At 49.3% G+C, this 18,968-nt stretch overlaps 1 protein-coding gene across 3 annotated transcripts in view; it reads right to left on the bottom strand.

The window, feature by feature from the left end:
- Positions 1-18,968, bottom strand: part of KIF21B (kinesin family member 21B) — a 70,912-nt gene that overhangs the window by 51,637 nt on the left and 307 nt on the right. The window lies entirely within an intron of this gene.

Here is an 18,968-nt window from a genome sequence, read left to right as displayed (position 1 = left end):
GAGAGAGAGAGAGAGAGAGAGAGAGAGAGAGAGAGAGAGAGAGAGAGAGAGAATCAGTCCTGGTGAGGCTTCTAACCCAGAAATAAGGAAGTATGCCTTGGGTTCCCTTTCCCTCCAAACTTTCTTCGAACTAACATGTCCCTCATCTCATAGGTTCAAGAAAGGAGAGGAGAGGAACCTACTGAGTAGGCCTATGCTCTAAGAAGGGAAGCAGGGAAGAAATCCCAGTCTCTAGTAGGCTACGGTATGAGGATAGGAACAGCCATAAAGGCCAAGAGGCATTAGCATCTGTCTATCAAGCTTCCCAGCTGCATTTCACTTCCTGCAGGCATCAAATGTTCCCTCTTTCCCAGAAGGCCTCAGCCCGGGTCCCTGGAGCTGGTGGGACTTTTTGGGGCACAATCCCTGGGAGAGAGCCAGGTATCACAGGGCCCCATCTCTGGGAGGAGAGATGGGCCAAGGATAGGGACAGTCTTATGAGCCAGAAAATGTTCAAGGAGTCCTAGGGAAGGGCAGGGTCCTCTGAAAGGGACCACAGGTCAGACATGCAAAGTTAGGCCCAAGTCCAAGGGGCTAGCAGTGTGAGCCCTAAAGCGAAGGGATGGAATGGGGAAACAAGCATCCATCTGGCATGAGCAGGGAGAGCCATGGACAGGGCTTTCTCCTCCCAAGTCCTATTCCCTCCCTTCTCCCTGGCACCAAAGCAACTGGCACCATGGTGAGATCCCCATGGCAACTGAGAGCCTGCAAGGGTATCTGGGGGTGGGTAAGAGGAAGCATTGCCCTCCCCCCCAAATGAATCAGAGAGGGGGGCGAATTGGTCTCTGCCACCCATCGGCTCATGCAAACCCTCCTGCCTGCTCTGGTCCCTCACAATGAGCTGCCTGTCAGGCTTCCTCATCCTAAGCCAACATTTATCAAGAAGATGAAAATACTGAGAGAGGGACCAGAGTAGGAGCCCAGCAGAGCCTGGAAGACAAGCCAGCAGCTCTCTTCTCTCTGACCCAGGACCTTTGTGGTTCTAAAGTCTTGCAGGGTAGAGTAGGATGGTGGAGGGATGGCAGGAGGTGAAGACGGGCCAGCTGGGCTCAGAAGAGAAAGGAGCTTACCGGGAACCACATTACAGAAAGGGGTACCCAGTGGTTACAATAACAAGACCACCACCCTGGCTATCCCAGATCCATTCACACCCAGCTGGGAAGAGCAAAATGATTCTTATCGACAAGTAAGCTGAGCAAACACAAAAAGAAGACAGCAGTATGAATCACAGGGCCTTTTCTCCAAAGGACACTTCCCTTTTAGGAAATGGGAATGGGAAGGGGAAACTACAGAGCTTCTCTAGTGACCCCCAACTTCAATTTCTCCCTGAAACAAAGGACCATCTTTTAAAAACCAATATTCTACCAGGGTTCTTGTACTGCGGTTGAATCACTCAACACTACAGACTGAAGAATCCAAATTGATTGTTGCTCAGGGCAATAGGGAGACAGGTGGGTGTGAGCAGGCTGCCTCACAAACGAAATTAGGAAGCATGAATGAAAAATGTCATCAGAGTAATGCGTGATCAACAAAGAAAACAGGCTGATCCTAAGGCCAGAGCCAGGGATAAGTGATAAGCAGCCCCCTGGCCCCTAAGGTTCCTAGGAATATTAAGAGTAAGAGAGGAAGGCCCTGAGGTCATCGAGTGACTCCTGGTTCCCATCCCCGTCCCCTGAATCCTTCCCACTACCTTATGGGACAACATAGGTGAGAAGCACAGGGTGGGCAGGTGTGGAAGGGCTGCCATCGCATTACAAGAAGGAACACACGGATTTCGATGCAAAAGGAGGATGAACCTCAAGGATGATGTTGCAAACTCATTTGAACATTGGAGTCTGAAGTTTGAATGAAATCAGGTCTTCTAACAGAGGAGCAAAAGACTTTCATTAATCACCCATCATTCAATTTCATTCCATTCCATTCAATAAGAATTCCAAAGACACAACAGTCCCAGCACCCAAGGAGTTTACATTAGGCTGCTCCTTCAATCAAGAAATGTTTAATTCAAGGGTAATTACGGTTACACAGTGAGTCAAAAGCAAGGAAGAGATGGGAACCAAAGTCTCTAGGCTCCCAGTACAGAATCCAATCTTGACTCTGAGGGGAAGGGCTGCCCAGCTCTCCTTTCTATATGGGGCATGTTACAGGTGAAAAAGCCACAGAGCTGGAGTCAGAGGAATGAGGCAGGGTGGGGCAATGGAAAGAGCATTCTTGGGCTCTGGCGTAAGAGGATCTGGGTTCAGGTTCTGCTTCTGATGTTACTATCTGTATGATCTTGAGCTAGTCATTCAAACCTCCTTGGGCTTCCGTTTCCTCATTTGTAAAATGTGGGGTGGGAGGAATTTTTTTGCTTGTCACTGCGTATTTGTTACAAGGGTTTAGTTTTTGTTTTTCTTTTTTTCCAATGGGGTGGGAGGATAAAGAGGTGGAGGAAAATAAATGCCTACTAATTGAAAAATAAAATAAAATGAGGAAGCTGAATTAGATCGCCTCTACCATCCCTTCACGTTCTAGATCTGTGATGCTATGGCCTGAGTTTAAATCACAGCTTGGAAACTAAATGTCTGTGTGACTTTGGACCGACTAGTAACCTAACTGCTTTAATCCTTAGAACCCAACCTCTGATGACCGGCTCTCACTCTATGATCAGAAGACTCACCCCCTGGCAGTCAGTGCAGGGTGGAATGGAGATGGATGGTAGTGAATTCCCAGAAGAGGGGCAAGTATGGTGTAATAGGATAAACTGTGACTTGGAGTCACGAGGCCTAGGGGTTCCCAAAGAGAACATACATCTAATGCTTTAACAAAGTAGACAGGAGGTATGGCCTCACAAAGGCTGAAGATCCTTTTTCCCAGGGAGGAGGGGTAGCTCTGACCTCTTCTTAGAAGGATGGACTGCAGCCCCAGAGGTTCGAAAAATGCACTTTCCTTCCAGGCTTTCTTCCTTCCAATGATGAGATTTTCTGGATCCAATTCAAATACCATTTAATTACTTCTAGCAAATGGCAGCTCTAATGATCGGAGGAAATCGAATCAGGGTCCCTGAGGATGGCCTGCTCAGGTGGGGGTGGGGGATCCACATAGCCTTTCTGACTCTGGTTATGAGCTGCCTAGTTTACTTTGACCAGCCCCAAGAGGCCCACCTGTCCAAGAAGAGGAAGATAAAATACAAAGGAATTGGGCTCTTTGAGACTTTGAAAGTCAGGGCCAGCTATGCTCAGCAACTGCTCAGACAGCTTTGGGGCCCTCTATGATCTCAGGGTACCCTCATCACACTGCTCACCCCACCCCCAGCCAGGAACAGAATTCGCACGTCTTTGACTCGTACCCGCCCCATTCTGGTGAGAGCCAAAGAACACAGAATTAATTCTTTATTGCCTAGATCAGGCAATGCCATTTAAGGGCTGGGGATGCCATGCCCACACTACTCTACCTCCTCCCCTCAGGTAACCTGGACTCAGACCTTGGGGTGTTGGGCTCTGATGGGTCAGTTTTTGTCTTCTCTCTGCAGGGCCCTGCCCACCCCTATTCCTCTACCTAGACTTTGAGTGCCAACTACCACCTCCTCACAACCCTTTCTAGCTCAATTTCACATGTAGGTAAGCTCTTGGGGCAGTTAGGTGGCACAGTGGATAGAGCACCGGGCCGGGGCGGGGGGAGGGGGGGGCACCCAGGAAGACCTGAGTTCAAATCTGACCTCAGGCACTTGCTGGTTGTGTGACCCTGGGGCAAGTCACTGAATCCTGATTGCTTTCAAAAAGAAAGAGAGAAGGTAAGCTCTTTGAGGGCAGCAGGGCCAATCATGCTTGCTGGCATTGGTATCCCCAGCCTTTAGCTCTTAGCTGATGCTTTATCCATCTACACAGAAATCAGAGGGAAGGAAAAGAAGGCAGTGAAGCACAGAGGATGGAATACTGGCTTTTCCCCAGGTCCTTGGACTCCATTCTCACTTCTGACATTTGCTACCTGAGTGAGCTTAGGCAAGTCGCTTAACTTCCCTGAGCCTCAGTTTCCCCATCTGTAAAATGAGGGAGTTGAACTAGATGGCCTCTGAGGTCTCTTCTGGTTCTAGAGCTAAGACCCCATGACAAACCTTGTTCTAGATGTGCTTCTTGCATTGTGACTTCGGGTAAGTCAAGGAACCCCTGCCCACAGTGGTTCCTCCATTTCCCCATCATGATAACGAGCATTTATGCACTGCTTTAACATTTGCAAGGGCAGCTGGGCAGTGAAGCGCATAGAGCAGGGGGGCTTAGAATCAGGAAGACTCATGCTCATGAGCTCAAATCCAGCCTCAGACACTTATCAATGTGACCCTGGGCAAGTTCTTCACCGTGTTTGCCTCAGTTCCCTCATCTGTAAAATGAGCAGAAGAAGGAAATGGTAAACCACTCTAGTATCTCTGCCAAGAAAACCCCAAATGGGGTCACGAAGGGTCAAAAATGACTGAACAACAACAGTAACGATAATGTTTGCAAATCCTCTACAAGTATTATTTCACTCGATCTCACAACAACCCGGGAAAGTGGTGCTATTATCATCTCCATTTTTCATATGAGAAAATTGGGGCCAAGAGATATCAAGTGACTTGCCCAGGGTCACACAGTTCGTAAGTGTCTAAGGTCACATTTGAACTCAAGACTTCCTGACTCCAAATCCAACAACTCTAGCCACCAGAGCCAGGACTTCCTATCTCTTCGGCGTCCTCTTGGGAGAGATAAATAATTCAGATCTAAGGTGCTTCTCAAAACCCAAAGCTGCTGGCAGTTGATCTCCAACCATGACCTTCTGCCTCTCAGTGACTAGTGAGGCCTCCCTGAAAGAGGTCAGTCTCTCTCTGGAAAGTGCGGGCTCAATGCCTCTTCTCAGTTCCCTTCCTCGCTTTCTAAGAATCACAGAATCTCAGAGCCAGAAGGGTCCTCAGACACCATCTAGCCTAAACCACAGCTGAGCAGGCATCCATCCCCTCAACAACCATCCAGTGGGGAGACCTCCAGCCTCGGCTTACCGAGCAACACTTTTAAAGCTCTGACTCACTGGGCCTATATTCCACCCATAGGTTCCAGGTCTGTCCTCAGGGGCCAAGCAGAAAAAGTTATTCCTCTTCCATACAAGATTCCTTTAAATATTTGTAGACAGCTGACACAGCCCTACTTCTCATTTCAGGACTAGAAGACTGAGGCCCAGCCCAGGACCCATGCCTTCCTCTAGGTCATCCTGGCCCAGACTCCAAACTCACAGTCCCAAAGCACCTGTCTGAAGAAAGAACACTAATCAGGAACCATTCTCAAACCCTGGCTCTGAAGGCTGTGTGACCTTGGGAAGTCAAATTTTCTGGGCCTCAGGTTTTAGACTACATTATCTCAAAGGACTCTCATAGCTCTAAGCTTCTCAGACCTTTCAGTACTATCCTTTGCCCTATGGGATGCCCATAGGGTGAGGCTACTTCCGGGAGGCTGCTTAGGCCGAAGGGCTCTCTCTCAGCAGCTGAGATAAGCGCTGTCCCCACCCCCTAACCCAAGTCAGGGCTTGGGAGCCAGGCTGAGTAAAGAAAAATGTTCAGTATAGTAGGCCTGACTGAAAGGAGAGGATGGAAGGGAAATCTGGAACTCTCCTCCTTACCCACCCCCACCCTGGAGCAGAGGGAGTTATACTGGTCTGCATCACAGCTGGCTCCAGGGACCTCCTAAGCATTTCCCTTCCCCCTCTCCTACAGAAGGAGATCTGGGTGCCCTGGCTCCCACCCCCACACTCCACCTGCACCAACATCTCCCTCCCATTCAAGAGAAAAAGAGTTGAATTACTCAGGCTGGGGGCTTCAGGAGATGGCCAGCACAGAACGCCCCCTGAATCTCCCAGAACAGAGCCCAATCTATTCCTCACTTGGCAATGCCCAGCCTGAAGTCAGAGAGAGGGAACTGCAGCCTTTTCAGGGGCAGGATCTGGCACGGGTGGCCAGAGCTCAGAAACTTCCTCTGTCCACAATGAAGAGGGAGCAGGTCAGATGTGGGAATGGCCCTTCTGGCCCTCTCCCTTTCCCCCTGCCTCCTCCAATACACACATACACACCAGACAGGGCTAATGGGCAAGCCACTGAAGAGAGCTGAGCCATCAGCCTCCTGCCTCTCGGAGACAAAGGCGGCGAAAAGAGCTGAGCTCAGCATTCACAGAGCTCCTTGGAGATACAGGCAGGGAGGGCAGTGGGCAAAGGGGACCAGGAGGAAATGCATGAAAGGCCACTCTGAAATGAGTGGCCAACCTTCCCCACCCCCACCCCAGCTCTAGCATCCCAAGCAGCATCGGGACAGGGGCCCAGCAACTTGCAAATCAGCCTGTACCTGGGGCCGAAGAGGGGGCCGGGTTAAGTATCTTCTTCCCTAACCATCTCCCCTTCTCCACCCAGGGACATCCCTAAAAATTCTTGGATCCCAAAAGCTCCTCTCAGTGGCCCCTAAGATTAGTTAGTCTAGCCCTAGCTCCTAGCCAGGATCCTCAGCCCACTCTGGTGGTTCCCCAACATCCTTTTTTGGTTTTTGCTTTTTTGGGGGGCGGGCTAGGCAATGGGGTTAAGTAACTTGCTCAGGGTCACACTGCTAGTAAGTGTCAAATGTCTGAGGCTGGATTTGAACTCAGGTCCTCCTGACTCCAGGGCTGGTGCTCTATCTACTTTGCCACCTAGCTGCCCCCAGATCATAGGGTTTTTAGAGCTGGAAGAACCCATAGAGGTCATCTGGTCCAGTGGTATATGCACCATACTTCTGCCCAACATAACAGCTAGGAATTGTCAGAGCCAGGAATCGTACTCAACTCTTCTGCCTTCACATCCACAGTTATTTCCTCTACATTAGACTGAATGATGGCATCCCTGTGGGTCTGTATTTGGTGCTATTCTGTTATTCCTTGAAGGCCACTTTCTGAGGTTGAGAAAGAAAGTTCAGCTATTTGGTTGGATGCTAACAGGATTCAGTTTCCCCATCTGTACAAGAATTTTGAAGAAGGGATCTCAAGAGGTCATCTAAGCCAGCCTCCCAATTAAGCCTGGGCTACACCTGAAAGGAAATTAGGTGAGAATTTTTTTTTTTTTGAGACTGCATCTTCCTATCTTGCCCAGGCTTAAAGTTCAGTGGCCATTTATGGTTCCAATCCCAATACTGATCAGCATGGGAGCTTTAATCTGTTCTGTTTTTCAAACCTTGGCCAGTTCATCCCTCTTCAGGTAGTCTGGTGGCCCTCAACCCCAACGGGTCACTATAATGGTGCCACATTTCGTGTGGACACCCAATCTGAACTCAAGTGATCCACCAGCCTCAGTTTCCCCAACCAGGAGAGCCTATAGGTATGCTTGGTTGAAAACCTTTCTTTTTAAGCTCTTTTCCTCAAACTTCATCCTTACTCAGGATACTTGGGTTCCCTTTCTAGACATTGAAGATCTAGGATGATAGAAGATGAACCATGTGGAGGTGATGTTGCTATCTGGTTCTTTCCAAAGGAGAGCTGACTACCTTCTGGTCTACCAATGAATATTGGATGGAGCCTCTAATCTGACCACACAGTAGCCGCTCATTCAAGGCTGATAATTGTCTCTTCCTGGGGATCAGCTTTTCCTCATTACAGACCAGAAGGAAACTTTCTGGGGTCTGTGACCTCTGGTGCCAGAGTCCCAAGGCCATCTGAAGTGGGGATACCCCTCCTTGCCCAGAAGGTATTGCCAAGGGCAATTTCTGCCTTTGTGGCAGATTTTAATTACTGCCGAATCCTTCAGTATTCTCTGTGCACAAGGCCTCACTCAAGTAGCGTCCAACAAGGTCCAACAGACCAAACATCTCTGGGAGTGTGCATACCACAAGGCAACATAAGGAAAGCCACATAAGAGCATTTGACCCCTGTAGCTACCCAGCCCCTGCAATGGGGTCTCTCACCTGGTATTCTCTCTCTGTCTCCCCCTACTCTTTCTCTTCTGTCTTTCCTCTCTTCTATTTTTGTCTCTCTCACCCTATTGCCACCTCCCTCTTGCCCCTCTCTCAGTTCTCTTCCATCTCTCTCTCTCTCTGTCTCTCTGGCTGCAGCAAGCGTGATCAGTTCTATAACTGCAGTATAGTGGGCTGCCTAGAACACCAGCCAAACAAATTCTGCTTCTCAGTCTGCTTTTCCCTGCTGGCCACAGGCAGCCCCAGCACAGACTCCAGGCTCTTGCTTTCCTACTCTCTCAGCATGTCCATCCTGCCTACATTACTGGAGTGACAGAACCCAGCTCCAACTGGGAAGGGATTTAAAATTAGACAGCAGGAAGAACTTCCTGTGTCTAAGTTATTAACCCTTGAAGGGGGTGGCTGGAGAAGACCAAAGATGCTCGAGGAAGGAGATTCTGTAATTATTGGATAGATCCATCCCTGAATAACCTAGTTGGCCTGAGATGAGTTATAAAACCTGGACAGGCTAGCAATTGACTAGTTGGCTACCAAAGATCCCTTCGAGCTTGCCAATAGCCTCTCAGTCCCAGGAAGCAGTACAGACGCTCCTCCCTATTTTATAGAGGAGGAAATAAGGTCTACAACTGGGAAGTCAAAATTAAATAGAAATGAGGGCCATGAAACCATATACAAAGATTCCTACAGACTACATATCGACTTAGAAAACCATAGGTTAACATTATCTATGTTCTATTATATTTTTATTTATTTCATTAAATATTTTGCAATTACATCTTAATCTGGTTGCAATGGCATGAGTCTGGCCCTGTGTTTGACATCTCTGGTCTATGCCATCTACAGCATAGTCCAACGGAAAGAGGGCTGGATCTGGAATTAGAGGAATGGGGTTCACAGCCCAGCTCCATCACTATTATCTGTGCAACCTTAGGCAAGTCTCTTTACTTTCAGGTTCAATTTCTTTATCTATAAAATGAAGGGGTTGGACTCTAGCAGTGATGTCAAACTCAAATAGAAACCGGGCCATGAATCTCTGGTGGAACACATGTTGACTTAGTTTTAATGCTAATGTTATATAGGTGTTTTTTAAAAATTTATTTTGTTTAATATTTCCAAACTCCATTTTAATCTGGTTTGGGATGCACTTGGAAGTATGGCAGTGTTGACACCCTATCTCTCAACTAAATGACCTTAAAAGTCCTTTCTAGTTCTATTCTATGATCCTGTGATCCCTCAAGGAGCTGAGAAAGGGCCCCAGAAGTCCTTCTCCCCGACCCGTGGCACACAGAATTCCCTCAATGCAGACACACTAACTAGTGTCTATCTGCATCCTTTGCCCTAATGAGCATCCTGTCCTCCTCCTTCCCTTGGCCTCCTGCCAGCTCAGCTGCTCTGCGCTCTCTCTGTCTCTCACAAAAAGCTGGAGAGAGCGAGCCCTGCTCTCCCAGGGGGGTCTGGCTCCCAGACACCCCAGGGGTCCTTGTTCTTCTCAGTCCCAAAGGAGATAGGGCGGAGAAGCCATCTCAGCCTGAGGAGCAGAGCGGCATGAGGAGCTTCAGAGGAACACTGGCTCTTTAAAAGAGAGGGAGAAAGAGGGCTTCCATCCCCCACCCCCAACAAACAACACATCCCAGGACTGAGGTCTCCTTGTGGAGACACTCTGGTCCTTTGTCTTCACATTGAGGGTCTGTCTTCCCTAAGGACTTTCTTTTTTCTTCCCTCCCTAAGTCTATGTCCCCTAGGCCCAGTTCCTTCAGATACTCACAACCCACCCCTCAGTGACTGCCCTTAGAAAAGGAAGAAAAAGAACCACTCTGATCCCACTGACTGGGTGACTTTGTGCTATGGGGTTAAAGGTCCTTGTTTTATAGCTCCAGCATAGGGACTTGGAGGCAGGAGAGGAGGGCCTGGGGAAGGAAAGGAGGAACTGAAGACCAGTTAAGGGGCCCTCTTTGTGCCCACCTGGCTCTCTGCCCTCTCCTCTCTGCACCCTGGACAAATTACTAATTGGAGGTCAGGAGGAAATAGAAGCATCTCAGAGAATCTTGGGATATGACATGTAAGAGGGTATTTCAATGAGATCCTGAAACAGGAGTAGGATTCTATCCCACCCCCATTCCAAATGATCTATCTTCCCTAGATTCCTCTCCTCACCCCCCTACCCCCCCTCAAGGAAAAGGGCTCAATGACCCCACCCCCCAAAAACCACTAAGATCTCAAGCTCACAAAGCAAAGAAGGGTTCAGGTCATTGCCTTTTCAAGGTATCTTCAAAGGACATCTGCATGAGGGGAATAATAATAGTGAATAATTCTATAGCACTTTAAGGTTTGCAAAGCATTCAATGTCCTCATGACAAATCTGTGAGGCAAGTGTTATTATGATCCTCCATTTTACAGATGAAGAAACTAAACCTGGAGGAGATCAATGAAATGACTTGCTCAGAATTGCCCGTTTATTTATTTTTAATTTATTTATCTATTTAGGGTGAGGCAGAATCTGAGCTCACGTCTTCCTGGCTCTGGAATTAGAGGAAGAGGAATCTAGGGTCAGGCAGGGCAAGGAAATAGCAGAGATTTTGAACCCAGTATCTCTGACTCCAAATCCAGAACTCTTTCTGCTTTATTAGATTGACCCCTGCTTGGCTTAGTCTGGCCCTGGCCTGGGAGTGGAGATATTGGAGGTTCCATGAAAGCTACGCTGAAGGAACAGAGGATCCCCCTTCAGCCTGTCCTTCTCTGCTCTCTCCTGGGCTCAAACCCACTAGCTGGGGCCTCCCTGCGTCTCACAGAGAGGGTGTGTGTATGCAGTCTTGGAGTGGCGGTGGAGTTGGTTAGCCCTACGACTGACCTTAGGGTATAGCCAAACCACTCCATCTCCCTCCTTGGGCACTTCAGCAATGGGGCCCTTGAAAGGTCTTACCATCAAACCTCCATCTTCAAGCAGAAAACATGGACAAGAACATAGTATACCCCAATCTGGTTTCTAGGATCTCAAGGTCTATCCTTCCTCTACTCTGAGCAGACGAACAGGAAAAACTGAGAGCCAAGGAATGGGTATGAGGCAGAGCTGTTAGCCCTGCTCTGGGGGAAGCCCAGGCTCAGCTGTGCTCTAACTTCACCCCCTGTTGACACATCCCACCAGTCCCTAGTCTCCATCTCACACCTCCCCCCGGGGTGTGGGGCTTTAAGGGCATCTGGCCCAGGGTTTCCCATGACCTCCCTGGAGACACATCCTTGAGCCTGGCTCTGGGAGAGACCCTGAGCAGTGACAGCATCTGGCTGGGAGCAGCCCCAGGGTCCCTTAGGGATAAATGGCTCCACAGTTCAGGAATGCAGAGCAACAGGCGGGCCTGGTATGCTTAAAGAAAGACCATAGAAAGCAGCGAGCTTGCTCCCCCCAGTCAGGGCCGGGCCCCCGGGATCTCCCCAGTTTTCTGCTTGGTCTCTAAACCTGTTCCCTGGTAGCTGCCCCAGACCTTAGCGCTGCAGACCAGTTACTAAGAGTGTCTGAGCTCTGGACTCCAAAAGAGAGAGAGATATTAATCTCTGTAATGTTTGTATGTTAACTCCTCGCTCCCCATGAGGTCCACAGCCCCTACCTGCAGGGCAGAACGAATGGCTCAGGCAATGTGGTCTACCAGAAAAAGCACTGGACTTGGAATCAGAGGGCCAGGCTTTGCAACCTGACTCTCCTCCTCCTTGTCTGGGGAGAAGCTTGAGGTCAGAAAAAACTTCCTAGCAGTTGGAATGGTGGTGCCTTAAGGGGTGAGGAGTGCCTCCTATCGGAGGACTTCAAGCAGAGGCTAGATGGCCCCTTGCCAGATGGAAAGGATTCTTGTTCAGGTATACTTAGACTAGAGGACTTGGAGAATGACCGCAGGGCAGCTTGAAGATTCTAAGATCTTGAGGCCTCAAGCGCCTTTTCTATAGTAAGAGGGGGCTGGATTAAATGATTTCCAAGAGCCACTTAGATCCAATGTAGCAAGAGTCCACTAGGTATGGGATAGGCTGGCTTCTACCCCAGCATTAGTCATAAGCTTCCAACCAATAAGAGAGCACAAGGCAGGAAACTGAGGCATCCCAAGGATAGGGAGGGACCTCGGCTCCCTATTCTCCTTTCCAACCCAGAGCTGAGTTATAGCTCTGATCTTTGCCTCCCTGGACCACCCCTAAGGAAACACCTCTTCCCCTCACAGCCAACTTTCCATCCCACCTCTCCTGACTCGTGGGCCAGAGAGGAATTCGTGTCATTGCATTAGCTACTGCTACTTTTCTCAATTCAATTGGCCTGGGCTGTGATATGGGGGCCCTTCCTTGACTCCCTCCAAACCAGGCCCCCCTCCCCATCCCTCACCTCTTTGCCAATAGCCATCTCTGAACCTAATAGAGAGAACAGAAGACAGGGGGCTGAAGAGGCAGGAGGGTTATATGGAAGGAGCTATTGCCCTAGCCCTCGGACCATGCGACCCATGGTCGACTTCCTTTTCTAAGGTCAAGGAGAGGAATAAGAGGCTGAAGAAGCATATGCCATAGTCATCTCTAAACTAGCTGGTGGGGAGGGAAGACTGCCCAGACTGATGGCTATTTCCACTAGCCGCACCCCCCTCCCCCATCCCGCTCTTGTTTGGGGAGAGGGCAGCACAAACTCCACCCCAGCCAGCTCCCATCCTCTTGTGGAGTGGCCACAGAAACAAGGCCCAGAGACAACTGCAATGCAGCAAAGGAGCATCTTCATCTAACGGGGGTGGGACGGGTGAAGTTTTCCCACATGTACTTGGGGAGGGGACAGCAGGAGGGAGAGAGAGATATATTTAGGAAGTGTTAGCCTGGTGCTCACAAATAGGGCTGGAACCAAAGGTAGACAAGGCCAGCAGCTGCCTAGGTGCAACAGGAAGGTGATGAGGGTGTGGGAGGGGAATGTGCAATGAAGGAAACTTTTAAATATGACTATAAATGCATGTATTTTCTAAAATCCTCCTCCTCTCCAAGAAATATGGGTGTTTATTTTGTGACAAGTCAAGTCACACAGGTCACACCTTGGGGGTGGGGGGGGGGAGCAGGAAGGGTGTTGGGATAGGAGGGGAGAGACCTAATTCCTAAATGCAAGGCATGCAAATTCCAGGCCTTGCCTAGGCAGACCACATGCCTTGTCCCAGCTATGATTAGAGCCATTCTCCCTTTTTAAAAAACTCACGATATGAACATTTGGACTCATTCCCACTATTCTCTTCCATTTATATAAATAAACACAGTCTACCTTTCAAAGCATTTTTACATCCATTATTGCATTTCATCTTCCCAATCATTCTATGAGGCAGGTAGAATGCAGCTCCAGAATAGGGACTCCTTAATGATCCTCATTTGACAGGAGGCCCAAAGTTAAATGACTTTCTCAAGGTCATATAGCTTGTTACTGTTTGAGTTGGGACTATGTCAGTAGGAGAATGAAGAGTTTTGGATTCCTACTTCAGGGTCTTTGCCACCTTATCCTGGTACCTACTGTGCTTTTATATGAAACAATAATATAATTTATATATTTATAGTATTTATACAATTTTGAAGAGAGACAGCATAGCACAGTAGATTGTAAATGTGAGTTATTATTGGCAGGAGATTTTTTTTTAAAAGAATTTATCCCAGGATTACCTTAAAGAGAATACTCATGGTTCATTAAGATAGGATTTAAACATGGGAATTATGAAATGTTCCATTCAACTCAACATTTATTTAGCACCTAAGGCCCAGAAAGACTTTGGGTATTGGAGCTCAGAAACAGAACGGTCTCTGCTTTCATGGGGCTTACATTTTACTGGATTAGAGCTGTAGAGAGTCCTTGTAAATCATCTGGTATGACCTCGGTATTTTACAGATCGGGAAAATGAGGCCCAGATTAGTCAAATGATATGCCCCAAGGTCACATGACTGTGTGGAGGAACAGTCTGTCTTAGGTAGAAGAATAGAAAAGAAATGAGAATCTGATTGGTCTGAGCCCTGACCCCTACATCTTGTGTTAGCCTCAAAGATCCACCTAGAGTTGGGGTCATCTCCAGTCATCCTGATCTACATCTTGCCACTGGGCCCAGATGGCTCCAGAGGATAAAGTGAGGCTGGGGACTTTGCACAGCCCTGCCTCACTTAAATCCAATTCACTTGCAAGTCAAGGCATCACCTCCCTGATGTCATGGTCCTCTTTGGGAATGAAGGACAAACAACAACAGTATAGAACATAAGAGGCGGATGGTATTGAATCCAGATCCCAAGGGATGATTTACAGGTGAGGAAGGCAGCCTGGAGAAGCTACTACCTGAGGGGTTGGTTTCTCCCACTGGTGGGATCATCGGTCCCTATTCTAGCAGAGCAAACTAGAAGCTGAGTTTCAAGCAGCCCTTGACTCCACCTAATGCTGCTGGTTTCAAATGCTCAGATCCAATCAGAAGCAGGAAAGTTCAGGGCAGAGCTGGGCCTTTCAGTCACAGAGGTTTCCGGGGTAATGTGGTTACTACAGTTTACTTCCTCCTCTAGATAGAAGTGTGGCCTCACTGACAATCAGTCAGTCAACAAGCATTTATTAAGGGCTTTCCCATGTTCCAGGCATGGTGCTAAGGGCTGGGGATACAATGAAAGACAAAAACAGCCCCTACCCTCATGGAGCTCACAGTCTCACTGGAGAACTTGTGGGAGGACCAGCTCCTGGGCTTAGGGCTTCCTTCTGGGGCTCACATCTGGTTGTTCCTGCATCCTCCTTCCAGAAGCCCCATTACATTGGGGGAATATTTGTCTCTGTCCTTCCTAGGAGAATGCCAGCTCCCTGAGGGCAGGGCTTATGTCTTTATGTCCTCAGCACCTGACACATCTTAAGGGATTACCTATTGCTTGCTCTCCTTCCTGCATCTCAAAAATGGAACCTTGGGGGAGAGGGAGGTAGATGTTGGTATGCACCTCCACTCCAATCTGTCCACCCTCTATGGGCATCTTCTCTGTCCCTCACTCAGTAACTCAAACTTTATTGGTTTCCCAAGGTCACTGGGATTGTAAGTGATAGGACCAGGACTTAAACTCACAGTCTTCTGGCACCAAACCCAGTGCTTTTCCCCCAAATACAGAGTGTAGTAGTGGCTAGCACATTGGCCATGGAGTCAGGAAGACGTAGGTTCAAATGTTGCTTTGGATACTTACTGGCTGTGTGACCCTGACAAATCACTTAACTTCTATGGGCCTCGGTTTCCTCATTTGTAAAATGAGGGGGATGGCTTCTGAGGAGGCTCTCTAGGGCATAGAAAGGAAGCTCAGGGAAATGTGAACAGTGATAACAGAGAGGATCAGAGGAGAAAGCAGGGGCAGGGGCCCCTTCTCAGTGGGGGTGTTTACAAAGAGGCCTGGGGCTTGGAAGGGGCTTAAATAAACTCACCACGTGACTCAGCTTCCTTCCCCAATTTCAGACTTCTAACAGAGCTTCCTAAGAGCGAGTCTCCTGTCTGACCATCTCCCTTTACTGGGCCTGTTCTCTCTGAGGCTGGAGGCCCCAACGGCATCCTGTCCTCACTGGGTCATCCTGGCCTTCCTCTCTGCCACCCCCATGGGTAAAGTTCCCTCTCTAAAGGACCAGCAAGACCAAGGAAGCTTGGGGGCCCTTATGCTATGAAGAGATTACAGGCTAAAAGGATGATCCCAGGCCAAGCAGGCAGGGGCCCCAGAAGGGAGTTAGGGTTTTTGTACCATGATCCTGCTCTGACCCAGGCTGGGTTCAGGGCCTCTCCTCAGAACTCTGCCCAAGGACTGCTAGTTATCCCACCTTCCTTCCCTTCACTGCAGCCAGTCAGCTAGATTAGGTTGGGCCCTACCAACTGGGGGAGGTGGTCTGGTTATCTGTGGGGGTGGGGAAGAAGGGAGGAACAAAGTTAGAGAGAGGGAGGGGGTGTCCTGCAGCTGTTGTTCTAAGAGCCAGGCCCCTCCAGGGTTCTGCGGACAGCTCAGACCACTTCATGTCCACTCCCAGCCCAGGAAGCTTTCTTCGGCCTCTCCCCTCTCACTCCTTCTACCTGCCCCACCCCCCATTACTAGTCCTCCTCCCATTCACTGTGGCATTCGGCAAATAACCCAGCTTTGCTCTTCCTCATCATAGGCCAATGCTGGGCCAAGAGCACCATCTAGTACCTCTCCATCTGTTTGTTCCCCCACCACTTACCCCTCAGAGCCACATGCCAAACCAGATCTGGCTGATCCCTAGCCTCTCCATTCCCAGATCTGAGCTCCAGGGTCCCTGAGGACTATTGTGATACTCACATAGCATTTTATTTAGATATAAGGAAGGACTTGCAGAACATAAGGAGAAAACATAAAAAGGGATGACTGGATGTCTGATTCCCCTCTGAGAGAATTCAACCTTCCCCATCCTAACCCCTCTCCCCAATCTGTCTGGTCTTCTTAAAGAGGCAGGAGCATGGCCAAGATGAACCCAGGTGGGCTATGACTATTCAGCAATTCTGATTTTCCTGTATTGAGTTTCAATTTCTCAGGGAAGGAGGTCAAAGAAACTGTCAGTCTTCTGTCCCCCACGGGGCATCTGCTCCCCCCTCGCCCAGTCCCAGCCCCCGCCAGCCCCAGCCATTCTCAGATCTTGGATTAGAAACTGGGCTCTGGGCAGCATTTTCTGCCTTCCACGGCTGGCTGCCTATTCAGGTCCCAGTGCGTTTTGAAGGCTACAGTGCAGAAGAGAGCGAGAAAAGGGGGCCCTATGCATCTTCCTACTTGCCCTCCTATCCCACTCCCTTAGGCTGAATGCCCCTTTCCTCCAGATCAGCAGCCCCCCATCCACCTAGGGGCCACCACCAGCTGCTGCCAAGGGAGCAGGGGTGCTTGGTCCTTATATACACAATACCTAACATGTGACAGAGCCCCTCCCTATTTCCCCTTACTCATTTCATGCTCCATCTCAAGCTAGGACTGGGTGGGGGTCTCTTCCCCAGCCTGTCCTATTCACTCCAAGGTAGGGATGATCCTTTTGCCTCTCCAAGATAAGGGACAACCCCAAAGAAGCTCAGCTATCCCCTTGAAAAAAGAAAGCTTGAGTGGAGGTGGGGAGGGGAAGAGGAAGCTTTGTTGAGAGTCTCCCTTCAAAGTGGTACCTAAGGGAAAGTCTATAAGGAGTGAGCTCACCCCCTAGTTTCTCTCATCTCACAGATCCCCTTCTTCTCAGACCCTTGAGCTCATAATGGGGGGTGGGGGGGTGGGAAGACCTGGGGGAAGGGGGACAAGCAGGGGCCTGGGCCTCATTTTCCTTTTATGGTAGTTTCTCTCTCTGTCTCTAGCCTGCTCCAGATGCTGTATTTATACTTCCTATTCTCCCTGGTGGACCTGCCCCGCCTTCGGCCTCCTTTCAGTATTGCTATGGCTGCAAGAACAGTCACCAGGCAGTAGCACAACCCCAACCCCCCCCCCCACATTGAACAGAGGTGTGTGTATGTGTGTGTATGTAGAGGCACCTGCAGTGCTGTTCTTTGTCTAACACAGCCCTGTGCCTGAATCAGGAAAGCTCTGTGTAAGTGATGCTCAGATAGGCATGGAGCCCAGAGGTGGTTAAGCTTAGAATCGGTTTTCATTCTCTCTGCCCTTAGCAACCCTTTCCAAATGGGCTAAGCTGTCATCTTCATCCCAACAGTCATGGTTGCCTGTCAAGTCAGGTACCCATCACACTTGGGGGTGGGGTGGGGTGTGGTGGGCAGCAAGGAGCCTGTTCATACTATGCAGCTCTAGCTCTGTCTGGAGGTAGTCAGCTAGGGTCCTAGGGACCCTGTCATATCCTTCACCAGGAGGGTTGAGAGATTCATGGGAGACCTTGTGATACTCCTATTCCAAGTACACATACCAGGCTGCTTGGCCAATCACACCCTAGTCCAGGTTGGGAAGAGACGCAGGGAAAGAAGGGTAGAAATATAAAATATAGCATTGTCTCTGCCAGGCTTCTGGTCTTTCCAACCTCTAGTGGAAATACCCGTAATCCCATCAACAGACAAATTTGACGAGGAAAAAAAAGGCGGGACGGAGAAGAAAGGTCAGACAAACCCTCATTACCCCATCAGAGAGCAGTACAAAGGCCTCAGATGGTTCAACTTTGCAGCATTTCCTGCTTTCACCTCAGAGAAAGGGAGACGTGTACACCCTTCCCCTCCAAGACAAGCCCCCTTTGCTATTTCCTCTCCACTCCCACCCCAATCTGTCAACATTTTACCTTATACCATCCATACAAAATGGATCCCCAGGTAGCTGCCCCTTATACTGAAATAGACCCAAAGATTGGGAGAGATAAAAACTGTCAGTCTGACCTCCTCCCAGCTTGGAAAACAATGACCTGAGCTCAGGTCTCCTCTTGTGGGGACCTGGATCCCCTCTAATGGGCCATCCCAATTAGAAACCAAACCAGCCTCCCTCTCTCCCTTCATCCCATCCAAGGAGACAGCATCAATCAGGAAAAGGGATCTTTGTTTGGAGAAGCTGTGTAGTAGCGGGGACAGGCGGCTAGGGTGGTGGGGTGGAGATGGGGGGTGGGGTGGGGTGAGAATCAGTGTCCAGCAGCAGCAAAAGCTGTAGTTTTTGATTGGCAAGAGCCTGGAATTTGTTGATTTAAAAAAATCTTAAAATAATAATAATAATCCCTAATGAGACAACACAAGGGGCGGTGAAGAGGAAACACACAGATGCCCTGGCTTGGGCCAGGGTTGGGTGTGAAATACCGGATTTCCTTGTTTATTCGATTTTCTGTTCATTAAAGGCTCCCAGAAGAGGTGGATATTATCTCCCAAACAAAGCCACCCGCCAGTCGCTCTCCTGGGGACCCCACATATATCAGACCTGAAGTCTCAGGTCATTCATGGATCCCCGTGCTGCAGAACGATGAGAGAATGTGGAACTGGGGGTGGGGGCGGGGAGGGGTGGTACAGGCTCCCCACCTGAAACAAAGCTGCGCAGAGAAGCCGCACTCCCAGCGCCCTCTCCCCACACACA

This window comes from Vombatus ursinus, unplaced genomic scaffold (genome assembly GCF_900497805.2).
Source record: "Vombatus ursinus unplaced genomic scaffold, bare-nosed wombat genome assembly UNPS02014909.1, whole genome shotgun sequence".
In the NCBI taxonomy this organism is placed as follows: domain Eukaryota; kingdom Metazoa; phylum Chordata; class Mammalia; order Diprotodontia; family Vombatidae; genus Vombatus; species Vombatus ursinus.
The sequence above is the reverse complement of the archived record's forward strand: the minus strand, read 5'-3'. Positions and strand labels throughout refer to the sequence as shown.